Below are 15319 nucleotides of genomic sequence, written 5' to 3' on the forward strand. Positions count from 1 at the left end.
AGGACATTGTCAGATTTGTGAGGACTCCAAAGCAGAATTTCATTGTGCACATAGCATGAATGTTCAGTGTAAGCTAGGGTTTTGTATAAGAATTAGTGTTTTGATGTGTGTTCTGTGGAGGATGGCATTCATACATCAGTCTCTACATCAAAAGGTATCAGGAGTCAGTGGGTCAACAGAGACAGCCACAGCCAGGGAGACATAGTTTCAGCCTCTTGGCCCATCACAGAGTCATTCAGTGACCAAACCACTCAGCTTCTCATAGCTATTTTGGTTCCTAGCTCCCACTGATTTTGTAAAGGTATTACACACCTCAGTAAGCTTGAACATCTACCTTTTCAGTTGCTTTCCCGAAAAAGTCAGCAAATCAATGTTTTCATTTGAATTGCTCAAGTCCATGGTGGTCCTGCTACCAGAACACAGCCCACAGATACTAAGATAGAGCACTGCATGCAGTCCTGCAAATGCAGACTTCCTGGGATGGCATACCTAGAGGTGGCTCTGTGCCAGCAGCCAGGCTCTGTCTCTGGGTAGTGTGCGTTCACGAGTCCGCGTCTTCAGAAACCACGTTCTTACAATTCCTTAGACTTATATCAGCTGTGGGATGCTGCAGGGTACCGCTCATGCTGTTCCTGCCTGGTGAGATAAGGCTCCCATCAAAGTTCCAACTTGTTACAGAAAATCTCACACCACATGCAGTGCGTCAAGAAGCTTCCAGATTGTTTAGAGTTACAAGAGCAAAACTGTATCTGTATTTTCAGCAAATATCTTCTGATGTTTGCTGCAGTGATATGTGAGCTTTAAAATAGAGGTTCTCAAAAGATGCCAGCAAAAAGAGCGGTCACTGTAAGACCAAGCTGGTGTTGTGGTTAAAGCATATTTGAGACTTCTAGACACAAATCTATCAGTGCAAGCCAAATAAGCAAAATGCCTGTAACTTTGCACCACTTCTTCCTATTTAGCCTGCCTGTTTGTTTCATAGTTTTCAGCTGCATACACAAAACCCAGGAAGAACTTATTCTGGGTCACCATAAGATGTTGACCTGGACTTTGCTACTGGACTGATATTTGAAGGGAAAGATAAACATTTCACTTCTTTTATAAGACCTCAGTTGGACTTTCAAATAGGAAATGATATTTAGAACAACAATGCCAGTTAGAGTTGGTGGAACTTGCATCCTCTGTGGTGTCCCATGTGCTCCAAGAGAAAAAATAAGGAACATCCCATTGTCCTGATTTACAGAAAAATATGTCTGTGGAAGAGATCAAATCTGCTTTTGCTGGCAAAAGTGACCCAGATATTTGTATATCTAATCATGTTCCTTTTTATTTATCATGATGTTTAGCCAGAGTTGTAGGTCAAACAAACGGCTTTGTGCTGCGCGCCAAATGAAGACTGATATGGAGCCTTTGAAGTAAGAAATGTGAGCTGTCTTCTCCGCACAGATTCTGGTCCTCCTGATAAGTGGACGCACAACTGACACACCACTCTTTGACCCATCTGTGAGCACTTCACTGCTGTATTAGCTTTATGGTAATTCTGAGAAATTAGGGGAATACTTATCAAAAATATAGAAAACTTTGAATAGAGAAAGCAGAATAAAAGAAGTTTTACAGATCAGGTCTAAGAGAAAGCCTGTCCTTGGTGAGAGGTTTGGGACTTCACTTCTGAGAAGACAAAATTCCTCTAGGTGAGCCCCGAGCTATGTAAACTGTGGTTTTATTTTACTTATGCAGAATATAGTTCTGAGTGTGGGCTGGCAAAATCAAACCCCAGAGATGGGGACTCCTCCAGTACATGCCTTTTTTAGTTCAACCAACCCATCTACATTATTACATCTGGATTTTGAATGTTTGGGGTCCTTCTGGGGGAGGTTCAATTTTCTGTAAGGAACCTCTGTTTTTCACTGCAGGCTAGGATCAGAGGTGAGCTCATGACACAGAACTGAGATCTCAGTTCAAAAGTGAATATATTGACATGGAGGAACATGCACAGTTGAAGTTCAGCTTCTTACACAGACATACAGATGTATGAATGGTCTGCAGCATTTGAATCCAGGTCTGGATATAGTATTTTGAACCCTGTCTGAGTTGAGGGAATTGCAGTCAGAAAGGTCAGCTGTGTATCCTTGCCAAGCAAGGCTCCTGAATTACGTCACTGGGGAGATGCAGGATGATTTTTCACTTGGATATCCTTCAGGCTAACTTCAATGGAGACACATATGTGCAAAACCAGGCAAGCAGTCTAGCCCTTATAGTCTACTGATTCCCTGCTCCACAAGTACAACAAGCTGAAGTTTGTCAGCTCTGAAAGCATCTGGAGCAGGCAAGGAGGAGACAAACAGACAAATAAAAACCCACTCGAATCCAGACTATTACCTTTAATATTTGTGGGACCAAACTGCTAGCTTTTAGCTCAAATCTGGTTGTGTCTATTATAACCAATTTGCATTAGGAACCTTTTACTCAGTTTTCTGCCATTACAATAGCAGTAAGTACTTTAAAATTAAGATCCTGGGTCACTCTCACTGAGTTAGATAACTCGTAGTCATGTTGCACACGAGTGTCTTCAGACTCCTCTCCTCCATCATATGGATACCTTGGTTGATATACATATGGATGTATGGTTGATACATCCAGTCCCTTAGTTCACATGCACTATGTGAGCCTTGCACATTGTTGAATGTACCAGTCCAAGATCAAGTACAGTGCTGTTTCGGGGCTGAAGGGTTGCGCTTAATGAGGCTCATAGCTGCCTCTGGTGATGGAGATGGAGTGATGGTAACAGTAAATCTCTGCATTGCAAGCACATGAGATATGGCAATCCCTGAAGAAGAGCACAAAACTGGAGTTTAATTCAACATGTTAGACTGGAATATGAAACTACCACTTGTCCTATAGAGCTCGTGGTACTGAGCCCAGACCTGCTGCCTGCAGCCTGCGCACTGCTGTGCTCTGGTGCCTTCCATGCTGCTCTGGGCAGCTTCATCCCCATTCAGGAGATACCAGCATGGGGACGGTGGTTACCTCACTGAGATGATGAGACTTCTGAATGATGATCTAGGTCAATGCACAAGCAGGGTAAGCTACTGCCATGAGATGGAAGTTTTCTGAACACATTCTTACATGAACCACAACAACTGCATACACACAAAAAGGTGTGTGTACTCCAGTTGTGCAGGTCTGCAGACATTTTGGGACCCTGTGAAAAATCTGATTTATTTTAAAAGTGACTGAATTTTTGTGAAAATGGTAATTTCCCCTCTTTCTTCCATCTCAGAAATGGCCAATGAGAGGTAGTAGCAGAAACGCTAAACTCATCCTTCTCAAGAAGGTGCTGTGAGGATCCACACATTATATAGTCCTGAAACTAAAAGAAAGCAGGACCAAAACATACTTCCATTACTTTGGTGGGATAAATGTACATGCCATGCCACAATGCTTGCAGCATATAATTCTTGGCCACCACATTCACAGTATTTTTGAAACCTAAGGTGAATCAGCTCTTTAGCTTCTACTGGAGCCTTCAATGGAGATGCCAGAGTATGGTTTATAGACTGCTGGATGTTAGGAGATCCAGGAGGGTTCATTAATCAGATGGAATCCAATTAAAAGATTACTTTCCTTTTCTCCAGATAGCATGCTATATAGATGCACAAAATTATCTGTTAAAATCCCTCAGGCAGCTTACCCGGAATAACCTTCTTCTGGATCCACTCCAGCTCCCAGTGGAGGCTCTAGTTCAGGAAATAATCCCTATTCAGAACAGCACTTAAGCTCTTGCTTAAAGTTAGGCATGTCTGCAAGAGCCACTTCCCACAAGGCTGTATTTAATTGCACCCTAGCTGCCTTCCTAAATTGAGATTAATGTCAACGGGAAGGTTCCAACTGATTTTGGAAAGCTGGGAAGAGGCCGTTGCCATCTCCACGGAGTTGCTGAACATCTTGACCTTGTGAATACTCTCAGAGTTATGTAGTGCATGGTATCTCTAAAATCACACATTTTTTTAGGCCTGGGAACCACCCCCGGGTGCTTGAAGACGTGTGGCCCAATGGATCAGGGCTCCCAGGGGGGTTGAAGATGTGTGGCCCAACAGATTAGGGCTCCAATGCCTTCCTGGTGGAGCTGGTTCCAGACGGGCAATGGCAGGGAGCCAGCCCCACTCGGAGTGCGTCAGCACCAGATCCAGAGCAGGCAGGTGCCAAGGCTGGGTATCAAGGAAGGTGTGGGAAAGATGTTGGCATGGGGAAGGTGTGCATGCATGAATGGCATCTGCCTGCTGCTCAGGAGTTGAGGGGGTTTTCTGCTTGAAGTGGGAGCTGAATGTGGGCCAATTGCAAGGCCAGTCTGCACAACTGGATTGCGGCCATATAAGCAAATGGCCCAAGATCAAGGAAGGCTGAGGAAACAAGAAATGTGCCTATGCTCACACAACACATACCAGGTTAAACGAACAATTAGTTCCTAACTCATGTGCTGACACACATTTTTCCCCTTCCTTGTCAGTGGGCTTGAAATGATCAGCTGTCATTTCTTTTTAGAGCTCTCAGCATTATGTGGGGCCTTGGGATATGTTTTTGCCTCAATGACCTCTATGGACTGTTGTGTGTAAACCAGATTTTTTCTGCCAAAATAAATATCAGTGTAATGTAATTTTCTCTGGCAGTGGAGCTGGGCTCAGAAGATGCCACTGCATGAGGTTCTGTAAGGTGACTGCTGTGGTTTTCTATTTCAATAGAATGTCCTGAGCTGGCCTTTGCTTCCCCTTTTACTATCACTGTGTAAGCAGCATCAACTGGTTCCACAATCACAGGACTCTATTGAAGTCCGGAGTACTACCAATGAGCATTTCTATTAGGCTGTATCCAGGTCTACAGGTTGGGAAAAATAAACAATGATGGAGTGCATTAAACCCAAAATATATAGCAGCTCTAGGCCTACCTTGAGATTTCTGCAAAACACTGAGCCACAGTGACCATTTGATCATATCAACTAACAAACACTGGCATGACCTGTGCCGGGGGCTCTCCTCATCTTCCCATCCATGCAGCATAACATGGCACAGGTACTGCACACAGGTTGCTGGTGCCTGAGATGCACAGTAACAAAGCTGCTCACTACCACAAGATGAGTAGCTCCCAGCATTCTTTCCTTCCCAACATGGGAGGCAGACTGATATGGACTTGTGTGGCTGAGGGGCACGTGCTACACTCAAGCAATGTGCTTGATCTTAGCACCAAGGTTTTGAATATGGGGCCCTACCAGGTAGCACACTACAGGCTAGCAGCTTTTCTCCAGTCTGAGATCCAGGGCCAGCAGCAGCTCCATCAGACCAGCAGCATTTGCCCACCAGGTACCTGGGTGGAAAGAGGCCTTGGTGTACTCCTAGAAAGGCAGTGAAAGCTGAGCTCGCACTGAGGGCTGTATCTGCACAGGCATGGATGAAATAAGTTGAGCTCTGGTCTGCTCCTGCATTAAATACCACCGATTTGCACCCTGACTTGCTGTCTTATCAGACTTTCAGTTTAAGCTCAGCCTCTGTAAGCCTCAGGCTGTATCTTTGTATCTCCAGTCCATTTCTCCTCCTTGAGTACTTAGTAAAACACTAAGTTTTAAGCCTTTACAAAGGCTTAAAATATAACAAGGGCTTAAAATGCAGAAATGTGTATGTCTGTATGTAGGCATGCATTGGCATGTAGGTATACAGACAACGGTGAAGTTTTAAACACAAGGTTGTTTAACGTGAGACTATGCTGCTTGCAGGCACTTTGACTCCTGTGCAAAAGGGACTGGTTTGCACTAGGCTCTGAGTAGAGGGAGAGAGGCATGCTATTTGGCAAGCACTTGAATTCCCAGCTTCTGCCAGCCACCAGCTCCCGAGGGTACCTGCTGGGAAGGCATGCTGCTCTGACAGTGCTTCCTTTCATGGCCTCCGAGAAATGGGCAGTGAGTGGTGCCCAGCTACCTGCCAGACTTTCAAAGGAGGCAGAATCATCTCATGGCCATGCAGGTCTTGATCACAGGCTATATGCATCTGGTAGGGGAAAGATCAAGTGTGAGGTAAGGCAGAGTCTTTCACGTGTGGCTGCAAGGTGTTTTAAAGCACAAGGTGTTGTTCTGGAGCATACGAAATTGCCTGTGTAGATCTATCCACCGGACGAGTAGCAGATCTGCTGTCAGGATCTGCAGTGTTCAGTAATATGAGGAAATGCTTCCAACAGAATTTGAAAGGCCCAGAAGTGTCCTGTAATTTTTTAGACACCCAGGGGCTAAAATTTAATCCCCAACTTCAGCCTTCTGTCTTCTAAACAGTATTGATTTAAAACATGGCTTGAAATGCATCCTTACTAAGGAGTTGCAGCAGTCGTTCGGGAGAAACGGTTGAACTCTCCTGCCTGTGTGAATCAGACCACTTGTTTTGCTGAGGAGTTATGAAAACAGATGATTCACTCATACGCCACTTTTCAGCAATGAGCCCGTAAGTCTGCAGACATGTGAGTGAACAACATCGAGCCCTGTGAAAGTGGGTATTTGCAGTAACTGGAGCTCCAGTTCAGGCTCTCCTTGCTTTGTTCCATTCAGATTCCCCCACTGGCTTCTGCGAACATCAGTTGAGCCAGGAGTACAGAACTAGCTTTTTTCTGGGCCACCCCCTTTTTATTTACCTCATCCCATCTGAAGCTTCGTCAAGACATGGCACCCTTGCCAGCAGAGGAAGACATCTGATGGACACATCCTTGTGACCTTACATCCTTGCGACCTTTACATCCCTGTGAACTTTACATCCCTGTGATTTTTACAGCCTTCCCTTTGTTTTCTCTGATGGCTAGTGGACAGGTTGATTCCTACACACCTTTTCTTCTCTCACTGACCTCTTTCCTGCCTCTCCCTCTGCTTTAGGAGACAGGGTGGGGAGGTTTTGTTAAGTGAAGGAATCAGTCATGGGAATGGGCAAACCTGGAAGCCTAAGGAAAAACATAAACATGAGGAAAACATGTAATCATGCTTCCCCAAAACAATCTTCAGCATTCTGCTGTGACATGGCATGATGTCATTTTGCTCAAACACCTTTGATATGTTTTTCTTCTCTAAATCAATCTAACTCTTTTACATGCTTGCCAGCTACTAGTATCTACAGTGTCCTGTGGCAAGAAGGTCCACAGCTTATAAGTGCACTGCGCAAAGAAAGAAGGGGACCAGGTGCTTTTGTAAAGACCCAGAGACTCAGGATCTGGATCCACCTTATAAGCCACCCTCTGTGGTTACAATATGAAAGAAGGAACAAGACTTGAAGCCACCAGCCTTACTGTGGGCATTCAGTAACACCCCATCAGAAGCTGCGAGCTGCCCCTGCCCAGAGGAGCGGTTGCAATCGGTGACCTCTGTCAGCACGTGATCTCCTGCCAAACCCATAGCTTGCTCCTGTAACTCCTACTCTCCCTTCCCTTTGCTTTATGAGGACAGGACTGCAACAAAACATGGTTTCAGCAAGAGTGCCTCTCCCAGTTTCCATTCCCCAGAAGCTCCTCAACACTATGAGCACACTCTTAAGGAGACCTGAGGCTTCAGTGAGTTTGGTTGTAAGAAACAGCTTTTTGCTAGAGAGTAGCTGTGGCATGATGCCTGCTACCATTGCACATCTGTGCTGCAGTTTCTGTGAACTGCTGTCCAGTGCAATCCCAAACAAAACCTCAGGTCAGCTTGAGGCCAAAGCACACACCTTTGGCCGTCTCACACTTCCTAGGGTCTGGCTTGCCTGTCTCTGGATGCCTTGCGGGGAAGCGGAGAGAACATATAAAGCACTGTTTCATTTCCCCAGCACCTAAATAGCCAACACACATGGAAGGAAGAAACATTCATCTGTCATCATGTTCAGCTGTGGACGTCACTGAAAGTCAAATTGAGGCACTGGTACAGATGACACCTAAGTGTTAGGGCTGGGTCTCTGCACAGAGCAAGTGTTTCTTCATGAGAACAGCAGTCACTACCCTTAATATCTCAGGAGGTCTTATTCTGCCTGTTACTTGAAGTGCATAATATACTTCTTTAGTCAGTCTTCAGCTACACATACAGTGTAGCAAATGCCAGGACAAAATGACCTCAAAATAACATTTGAGGCTGATGGATCATGATGCAAATTTATTTCCAGGACTAGGGGTGTAGCTGTCAAGCACACAAGCATCAGAGCAGGGGGCCCAGACCTCAGTGTAGGTGGGGGCATGAGAGAAACCATTGGTGCTAGTTTAAACCACTTATGGCAAATGACCTGTGGTTGTCAGAGATACTCCACAGAAGCAGACAGCAGGTGGGCATAGCTGCTACCTTGCTATGTGCACTGCCCTGGGTGACATTTATACATCCAACTCTTTACTACCATCTCTCCAATTCTTTAACTGCTCTGGCTGAGCTATTGACTGTATTCTTCCATAAGGGTTTGGGGAGTGTGGGTGAGGAGCAGAAGGCAGCAATGTTGGGTAGTACAAAGAGTGCTTGTGCATGTGGAAGGAGGGGGTTGTGTATCTGTATGCAGAGCTCTGTGGTTCCTATCTACAACCCAACAAGCAACTGACCTGCAGCTTCCCATCCAAAGGACAGACTCAGCTTAATCTGTTAGGAACAAAATTTCTGCTGTCAGTTATTACCACCACCTTTGCCTTTCAGGACACTGGCCTTGAGTAGGACCTTGACTTCAGATAACTGCAGATGTTGCACTTAACTGCAGGCAACAATATTTTAATTACAGCTGAAAGTATGACGAAAATACACCTGATATTTACAGGGGAACCTGTGTGAGCACTTCAAGTTTCTTTCCTTCTCTAAGGGACACACATACATGTATTCAAGGTGCAACCTCTTACTTTCACAGCCAAAAGGGTGCTGTCCTCAGACTGGTGGTGGTAAGAGGTGAGGCTGGGAGCTGACAGTCTGATCAGTTTCCTGGGCTGCAGTGAGGATGGGGTTTCCATGGGAGAGGTGATCAGGTATATGGCTGTAACAAGTAGCCCTTGTTCTGGTTTTAGCAGACAGGAGGGGTGCAGTGCTGGCAGCTGCTGTGCAGTTTCTCAGTAGTGCATGCAGACACTGTTACCCATGTTACCCATGCTGGAAACAGAGGTCACTCAGCAGCTCATGTTCTCCAGGGCTGGATGCCCTTTACCTGCAGTGTGTTGGACAACACTACCCTCAGAATTATCTCTCCCAAGCAAAAGCTGTCCCTGTGGAAAAAAAAAAGCCAAACAAATAATTGTTTGGAAAGGTGTTTAATTTCCCTCTTACTTTCAGAAGGGTGATCTCAAACAGGCTGAGGAGACAATTTCCCTAAGTCACTATAAGCTAAGCATCAGACATGGTGAAATATTAGCATTTCCTTTTTTCATTTAAATGCTATGTGCAGGCAACACCCTTATTTATCCTCTACAGCTTTTGCAACAGCAACACATAAAACCATAGCAACAAATCTGAATGACTGCAGTCTCCACCTGGCCATGATTTCCTCAACCCTGCAGCTTGGGCTGAGGGGAGCAGTGCATTTCATGGCAGGGTGGCAGGTACTGGTATCTCACTTGCAGTACAGACCTGGCACCAGAAGCAGACAAGAGTTTGGGACCCGACTTGTTCTGCTTTTTTCCAAGCATTCAGTGTTGGGAAACTGCTTAGGCTGCAGTCCTTCACTGTCAAATGCATCCTGATGAGATACACTCTTTTCTCATAAATACAAAGGGTTTTCCTTCACAATTTTGCTTACACTTGTGCTGTATAACAGAATATGGTTAAAATTCACTTTTCTTCTGAATGCTTTTCCTCTCACTTCTGTGGCGACTGGAAAATGTTGCTCTGTGAAAGATGGTGAGACCCCACCTGTAGCACTGCATTCAGCTCTGGGGCCCCAAACACAAGGATGTGGATGTGTTGGAGTGAGTCCAGAGGAGGGCCATGAAGATGATCAGAGGGCTGGAGGACCTCTCCTATGGAGACAGATTGAGAGAGTTGGGGTTGTTCAGCCTGGAGAAGAGAAGGCTCCAGGGAGACCCTAGAGCAGCTTCCAGTGTCTATACAGGGCCTACAGGAAATCTGGAGAGGGATTTTTTACCAGGGGATGTAGTGACAGGAAAAGGGAGAATGGCTTTCAGCTGACAGAGGGTAGATTTAGCTTAGATATAAGGAAAAAATTCTTCTCTGTGAGGGTGGTGAGGCACTGGCACAGGTTGTCCAGAGAAACTGTGGCTACCCTGTCCCTGACAATGCTCAAGGCCAGTCTGGACAGGGCTTTGAGCAACCTGGTCTAGTGGAAGGTGTCCGTGCCCATGGCAGGGGGTTTGGAACCAGATGATCTTTAAGGTCTTTTCCAACCCAAAGCATTCTGTGATTCTGTATTTTTATTTAGCCACAAAGGACTATTCCAGACGTCTCTCTCCACCATCTGCACTTTTCATTGTTTCCATATACAAGGTATTAAAGACAGTGCATCTTGATGTGGGTTTCTGATGTGACAAAGGAGCAATCTTCAGACAAGAAATTATTCTAATATTTAGAAATAGGTTTTCCCAGCTATGAACATTTTGGGGACAGCCTGTCAAGATCCCTCTGAATAGCAGCCAACCTTCCAGCAGATCAGCTGTTCCTCTTGGCTGTTACCCATGCCAGTTGTTATGTGAAAGGCTGGGGGTTAATACCTTTGCAAACTTACCCAAAGTGTTACAATAGGCGTTCAAATTGCATAATACACAATTAAGTTTCAGGATCTCTCAGAAAAACAGAATACCCCGACTGTTGAACCAGTAAATGTATTTACCAGCCAACAAAGGCCCCAAAAAATAGGCTAAGGATGAAACCTCTAAACACTGCTCCCTGAATGATGGAAGAGCAGTTATATAAGAAATAAACAATAGCAAAAGGATTTCCTAATTTAAAAAGAAAACCCAACACATACAGGGCAAGACATCAAAACTCCCAACTGTGCTGAATACCATACCCTTGGGAAGGAACAGTGTACAAATCCTAACTCTCTTAACCCTGGGAAATAAAATATTATCCATCATGCATGGGGTGGATGCAGAAAGAAGATCAAATGAATAAGGATTTGCTTAGAGGAATGACAAACAGAGGTAAAGTTAAATGCTCAAGAGGTGGAAGTTAAAGCTTCTGGAGATGTGATAGCTTGCACATCCTGATCCATTGCTTAGGCTCTGCCCAAGAGTGTAAGAAACAGGTAAGAGACCTAGCAGTACAGCTGCAAAACTAAGAGGTGACATCTTCAATTACCAGGACTGCTATGCGAAAGGAGTTGGAAAACGTACCAAGATGCAGTGAAAACTAGATTATAAAGAAAAAACAACATAAAGAAACAGTTCAGAGTTAATTAATCGTTGTAATCTTGAGTAATCATAACAGGAAACATTTCAGCAGTAACAGTTATAGTAAAACTATAAAACCTAGTGGTCTTGGTAGGTTTTTTTGTCTTACAGGGTGATCACCTGACAGTCAACTTGAAAAGCAGCAGACAGACCCAGGGACAGAACTGCCGATTTCAGTAATGTTCTTATAAGCAAATGTGTAAGTACCAGAAGGAATCTAGGAGAGTTATCAAGAAGGTAAAAAAACCTTAAAGCAATGGGGAAACTAGTTAAATGCTATCAGCACTCTAGGTATCAGTAGTTAGCAGTACAACATATCAGTAGTTAAAGGCTGAGAAGATTGTGTGCTAAGTTTGTGTATACAAAGGCATGAGGTCTGAAAGACAGAGTGAATAGTACATTATGATTTAACCAGAACGGAAGAAATACTGAAGGAAAATTGCATAGGTACATATGAGAGGATACTCATACCTCTCCAATAACCATACTTAACAGCTATATTCTTTTCTTTCTAGGAATTAACCCTATAACCAACACTTCTATAAAAAGAAGATGGCAAAGGTTGTGTAAAATATATCAGCTGATGATTTAAAATAAACTGTAAAGTTTGTCTGTTTATAGTAGAGGATATGGGGAAACAGGATTGGAAAAAAAGTGACCAAGTATACGTGTAAAAAGTCTTTCTCCAAATTTCATGTACGCCCCATTTAGGTATTGGAAGACCACTGTACGGTCACCCCTGCGGCTTCTCTTCTCCAGACTGAACAACCCAAACTCTCTCAGCCTGTCTCCATAGAGGAGGAGCTCCACCCCTCTGACCATCTTTGTGGCCCTCCTCTGTATAAAAGGCATGACTGTTAAAAATTCCCCTGGAGTCAGTGAAATAGTCACATCTAATGTCTGGGCATTTCTCAGCAGATGAGGGTTGTGTTTTAGGAGTGGGAGACTTGAGCCCAGGTTCCATCTCTTGGCAATGGTCCTGATGGTCCTCTGATTACTGCAGACTTGAGAGCTTGCAAACTCTGAGGGACATCCCACTCAGAGGGAGATGCTGATTGCCACCCACTGCAGTACAGGAGAGCTCAAAGGGCCTCACCTTGAACCATTATTCATAGGGTCGCAAAATGACTGCCTTTAGTCATTAGTAAATTTCCATCCTGGGCACAATCCAAGCCGGTAATTACTAGGAATTTTTCAAAACTCCAGTAACAATGGTACCATTCCACTCAGGCTGCGATAAAGGGAAGGAGTATCTAAGGCTGCCAGGGAATGACCAATTATCCCTTCTCTTGCTTCCCACCTTAGCCAGGGAACAGAAGTCCCTAGTACAAGCAGTGCCTTCCTCCTTAGCCATGCAAGAGTTCCTGGTATGGTCAAAAGGCGCTTCATCGCTCAATTCATTACACAAAGTCTAAGCTCCGGCAGGAATTCCAGAGATCGTGGAGCAGCCCAGAGGATGAGGTGGGGATAAGATGCACCACCACCAAAATACAGAAAATTGAGCACCCCATTCCAATCCTATAGATAATGATATATGTATGCTATGTGTATGCAATGCTTATTTATGAGTATCCCTTTATGAGTTTACAATAGGTATTGCAAAATCTTGGGAGAGATGAATCACTAATGAACTCAAACCCTCTTATGAGATCTGGGTCTAATCACAACATCTTCTGTATGTCTGCTACCTTCTTCACCATCTCACAAGTAAGACTAACAAAGGATTTGTAAAATAGTCAACAAATAAATGCATCACTGCACAGCCACAGAAGGATTATCAATAATTAAAGTTACAAACAATTATCATTCAGTTCTGAGCCTACTGTACACTGAAAAAGGAAATGTCTTCCTTCAAGACCACAGGACTGCTACATGTGAAAATAAATCCAATTGTAATGTTGTTTATACTGTTAAATACTTTACATATTTACATGTGGTGTACCTCCTGCCCATGACAATAACCTGTCATGGGATGGACCCATCTACTCCACAACACCTAGGAGATGTTGCCACAGCACTGCCTCATCCATGAAGGGTCAATTGCTGCAATGGAGCTGGCAGATGGGTGTAAAAGCTCTAATCTCCTTCGTTCTCACATACAGCCCAGCATCCAGATTTGCTATGGGTTGTCACTTCCTCTATCTTGCCCATGACAGCAGTCCAGCTAGTTCTAGAGTCCAGACATCTAGTCCATAGCTCTCTAATACGGCTACAGGGATATTATGAAAGACCATGCTGAAACCTTGCCAAAGCAAATATAAACAAGCACTACCACTCTGCCTTCATCCACTGAAACAGTCCTCCCATTATCTCACAATAGAAAGCAATCAGCTTGATCAGGCACAATTTGCCCTTGGTAAGTCTACCCTGCTGTTTCCAATCACCTTTTGTTCTTCACATGCCTGATAACAGCTTCTAGAAGGATTTCTCCCTTAATTGTCACATGGTTTGGGGTGTGGCTGATCATCCTTCACCTCCCTGGACCTTCACTGCCCTTCCCGAGGATGAGCATGACATTTGCCTTTTTCCATTCACCAGGGGCTCTTCCCCATTGCTATGACCTGGCCATATTTGTGTACAGATAGGAGGCTCAACCAGGTTCCTACCTCTCCACTGAGATCAGGAGCATTTTACTTAATGTTAGTCTCCATTTTGGAGACTAATATTAAGGCAGTCACCTTTCCTGCTCAAGATATTTGGCTGCCCTTCCTTCTTTTTAACCAGTTCCATGCTATCTGCCCTTGGTCATCTCATTGCTATAAAGACTAAGCAAACCCTGAGCAAATGTGACCTTCACAGGGACATGCAGCACAACGGGATTATTCAAGGACTCTTATAATTTCATTGAGAACAGAGTTGGCAGTTAAATTTCATGTCTGTTTGACAACCTATCCATCTCTTATATATGTAAGTACGACTGCGTGCGTGCATGAGTGTATGCCTGCAAGTACTGGCGAAACAAGACTGGCCAGGAATAGATGGTAGAAGAGGTTGGTTGAAGGAAGGATAAGTCCTTTCACCCAGTTATTGGCAGTCCGTGGCAGCAGTTCCCAAGCTACTCTGCTTGGGAACCTCCAGTGCTATGGCTGCTCTCTTACTGCCATAGCAAGGCTCACATCCCTGCATTTGGGAGTTCCTCTAAGAGCATGCTGGTGGTTCTAGGTGGCTTTATCCAGCCAGGACCAACCAGGGCATGTCTCTGGCTACAAGATGTGGGAGGATGGGCTTGCCGTAGTCACTCTGACCTGGATTTCATCAAAGCAAACAGAAGCAGCTTGCCAGCTGCTTTGACTTTGAGGGCCAAACAAGGGCACATAGGAAATTGCCAGAGAGAAGAAGAGGATCAGAGAAGAAATATTGCCAGCAGCTCACCCCTGTGCTGGGAGATGCTCATGCACAGAAAATTATCCAGAAGCAATGGTAGCAGTAACCATGACAATGTCAGAAGCACAGCACTAGCAGGGCTCCCTCAGGGATTAACACTTTTCCATACCATGAGCTTATCTCCCTTTTTCTGATGTGTGCTGTTGTTCCAGTGGTAGTCTGTGTTTGCTTTATCTTCCTGAAAGCAGATCTACCTATGAAACTGCTTTCTCTGCAAATTGCTTAGGGAGGACTACCTGTAAAAAGAAAATATTTTTTACAGAAAGTCTGTCCCAGTGCATGTGCTTGTGGAGCACTTTGCACCACAATCCTGCCCCAATCCCCCTCCCTCAGATGTCCCCATCGTAGCCAGGAAGCACTGCTGACCAAAACCAAAGTTGCCTCATTTCACTGAATGCAGTTATTTTCTAAGATGCGACTCAGAGCCTTTCAGGTAGGTGTCAGCATGTGCTATTTGCTAGAAATGAAATCAACATTAATTCTACTTTGTTTTTTAGTAAGTTTTTGTCTTTTTCTGCTCCAGATCATGAGTGAGGTACACAGGGAGCAGAGCTCAGAGAGACTGGTCCTGGCTGTGTAT

At 44.6% G+C, this 15319-nt stretch overlaps 1 protein-coding gene across 9 annotated transcripts in view; it reads left to right on the forward strand.

Moving 5' to 3' along the window:
- The window catches only part of KCNE2 (potassium voltage-gated channel subfamily E regulatory subunit 2), a 111425-nt gene that overhangs the window by 93201 nt on the left and 2905 nt on the right, over positions 1-15319 (forward strand). For 6 of the 9 annotated variants that reach the window (XM_065676897.1, XM_065676898.1, XM_065676900.1 and 3 more), the window contains one exon: positions 1347-1503. The exons of 1 other annotated variant lie outside the window; for it this stretch is intronic. The gene's annotated coding sequence lies outside the window, so the exon portion shown is untranslated. Of the gene's footprint in view, positions 1-1346; positions 1619-15319 lie in introns of those variants that run through there. 2 more of the 9 variants (XR_010612206.1, XM_065676903.1) reach the window with 2 other exon arrangements.

This window comes from Lathamus discolor, chromosome 4 (assembly GCF_037157495.1).
Source record: "Lathamus discolor isolate bLatDis1 chromosome 4, bLatDis1.hap1, whole genome shotgun sequence".
Lineage (NCBI taxonomy): Eukaryota > Metazoa > Chordata > Aves > Psittaciformes > Psittacidae > Lathamus > Lathamus discolor.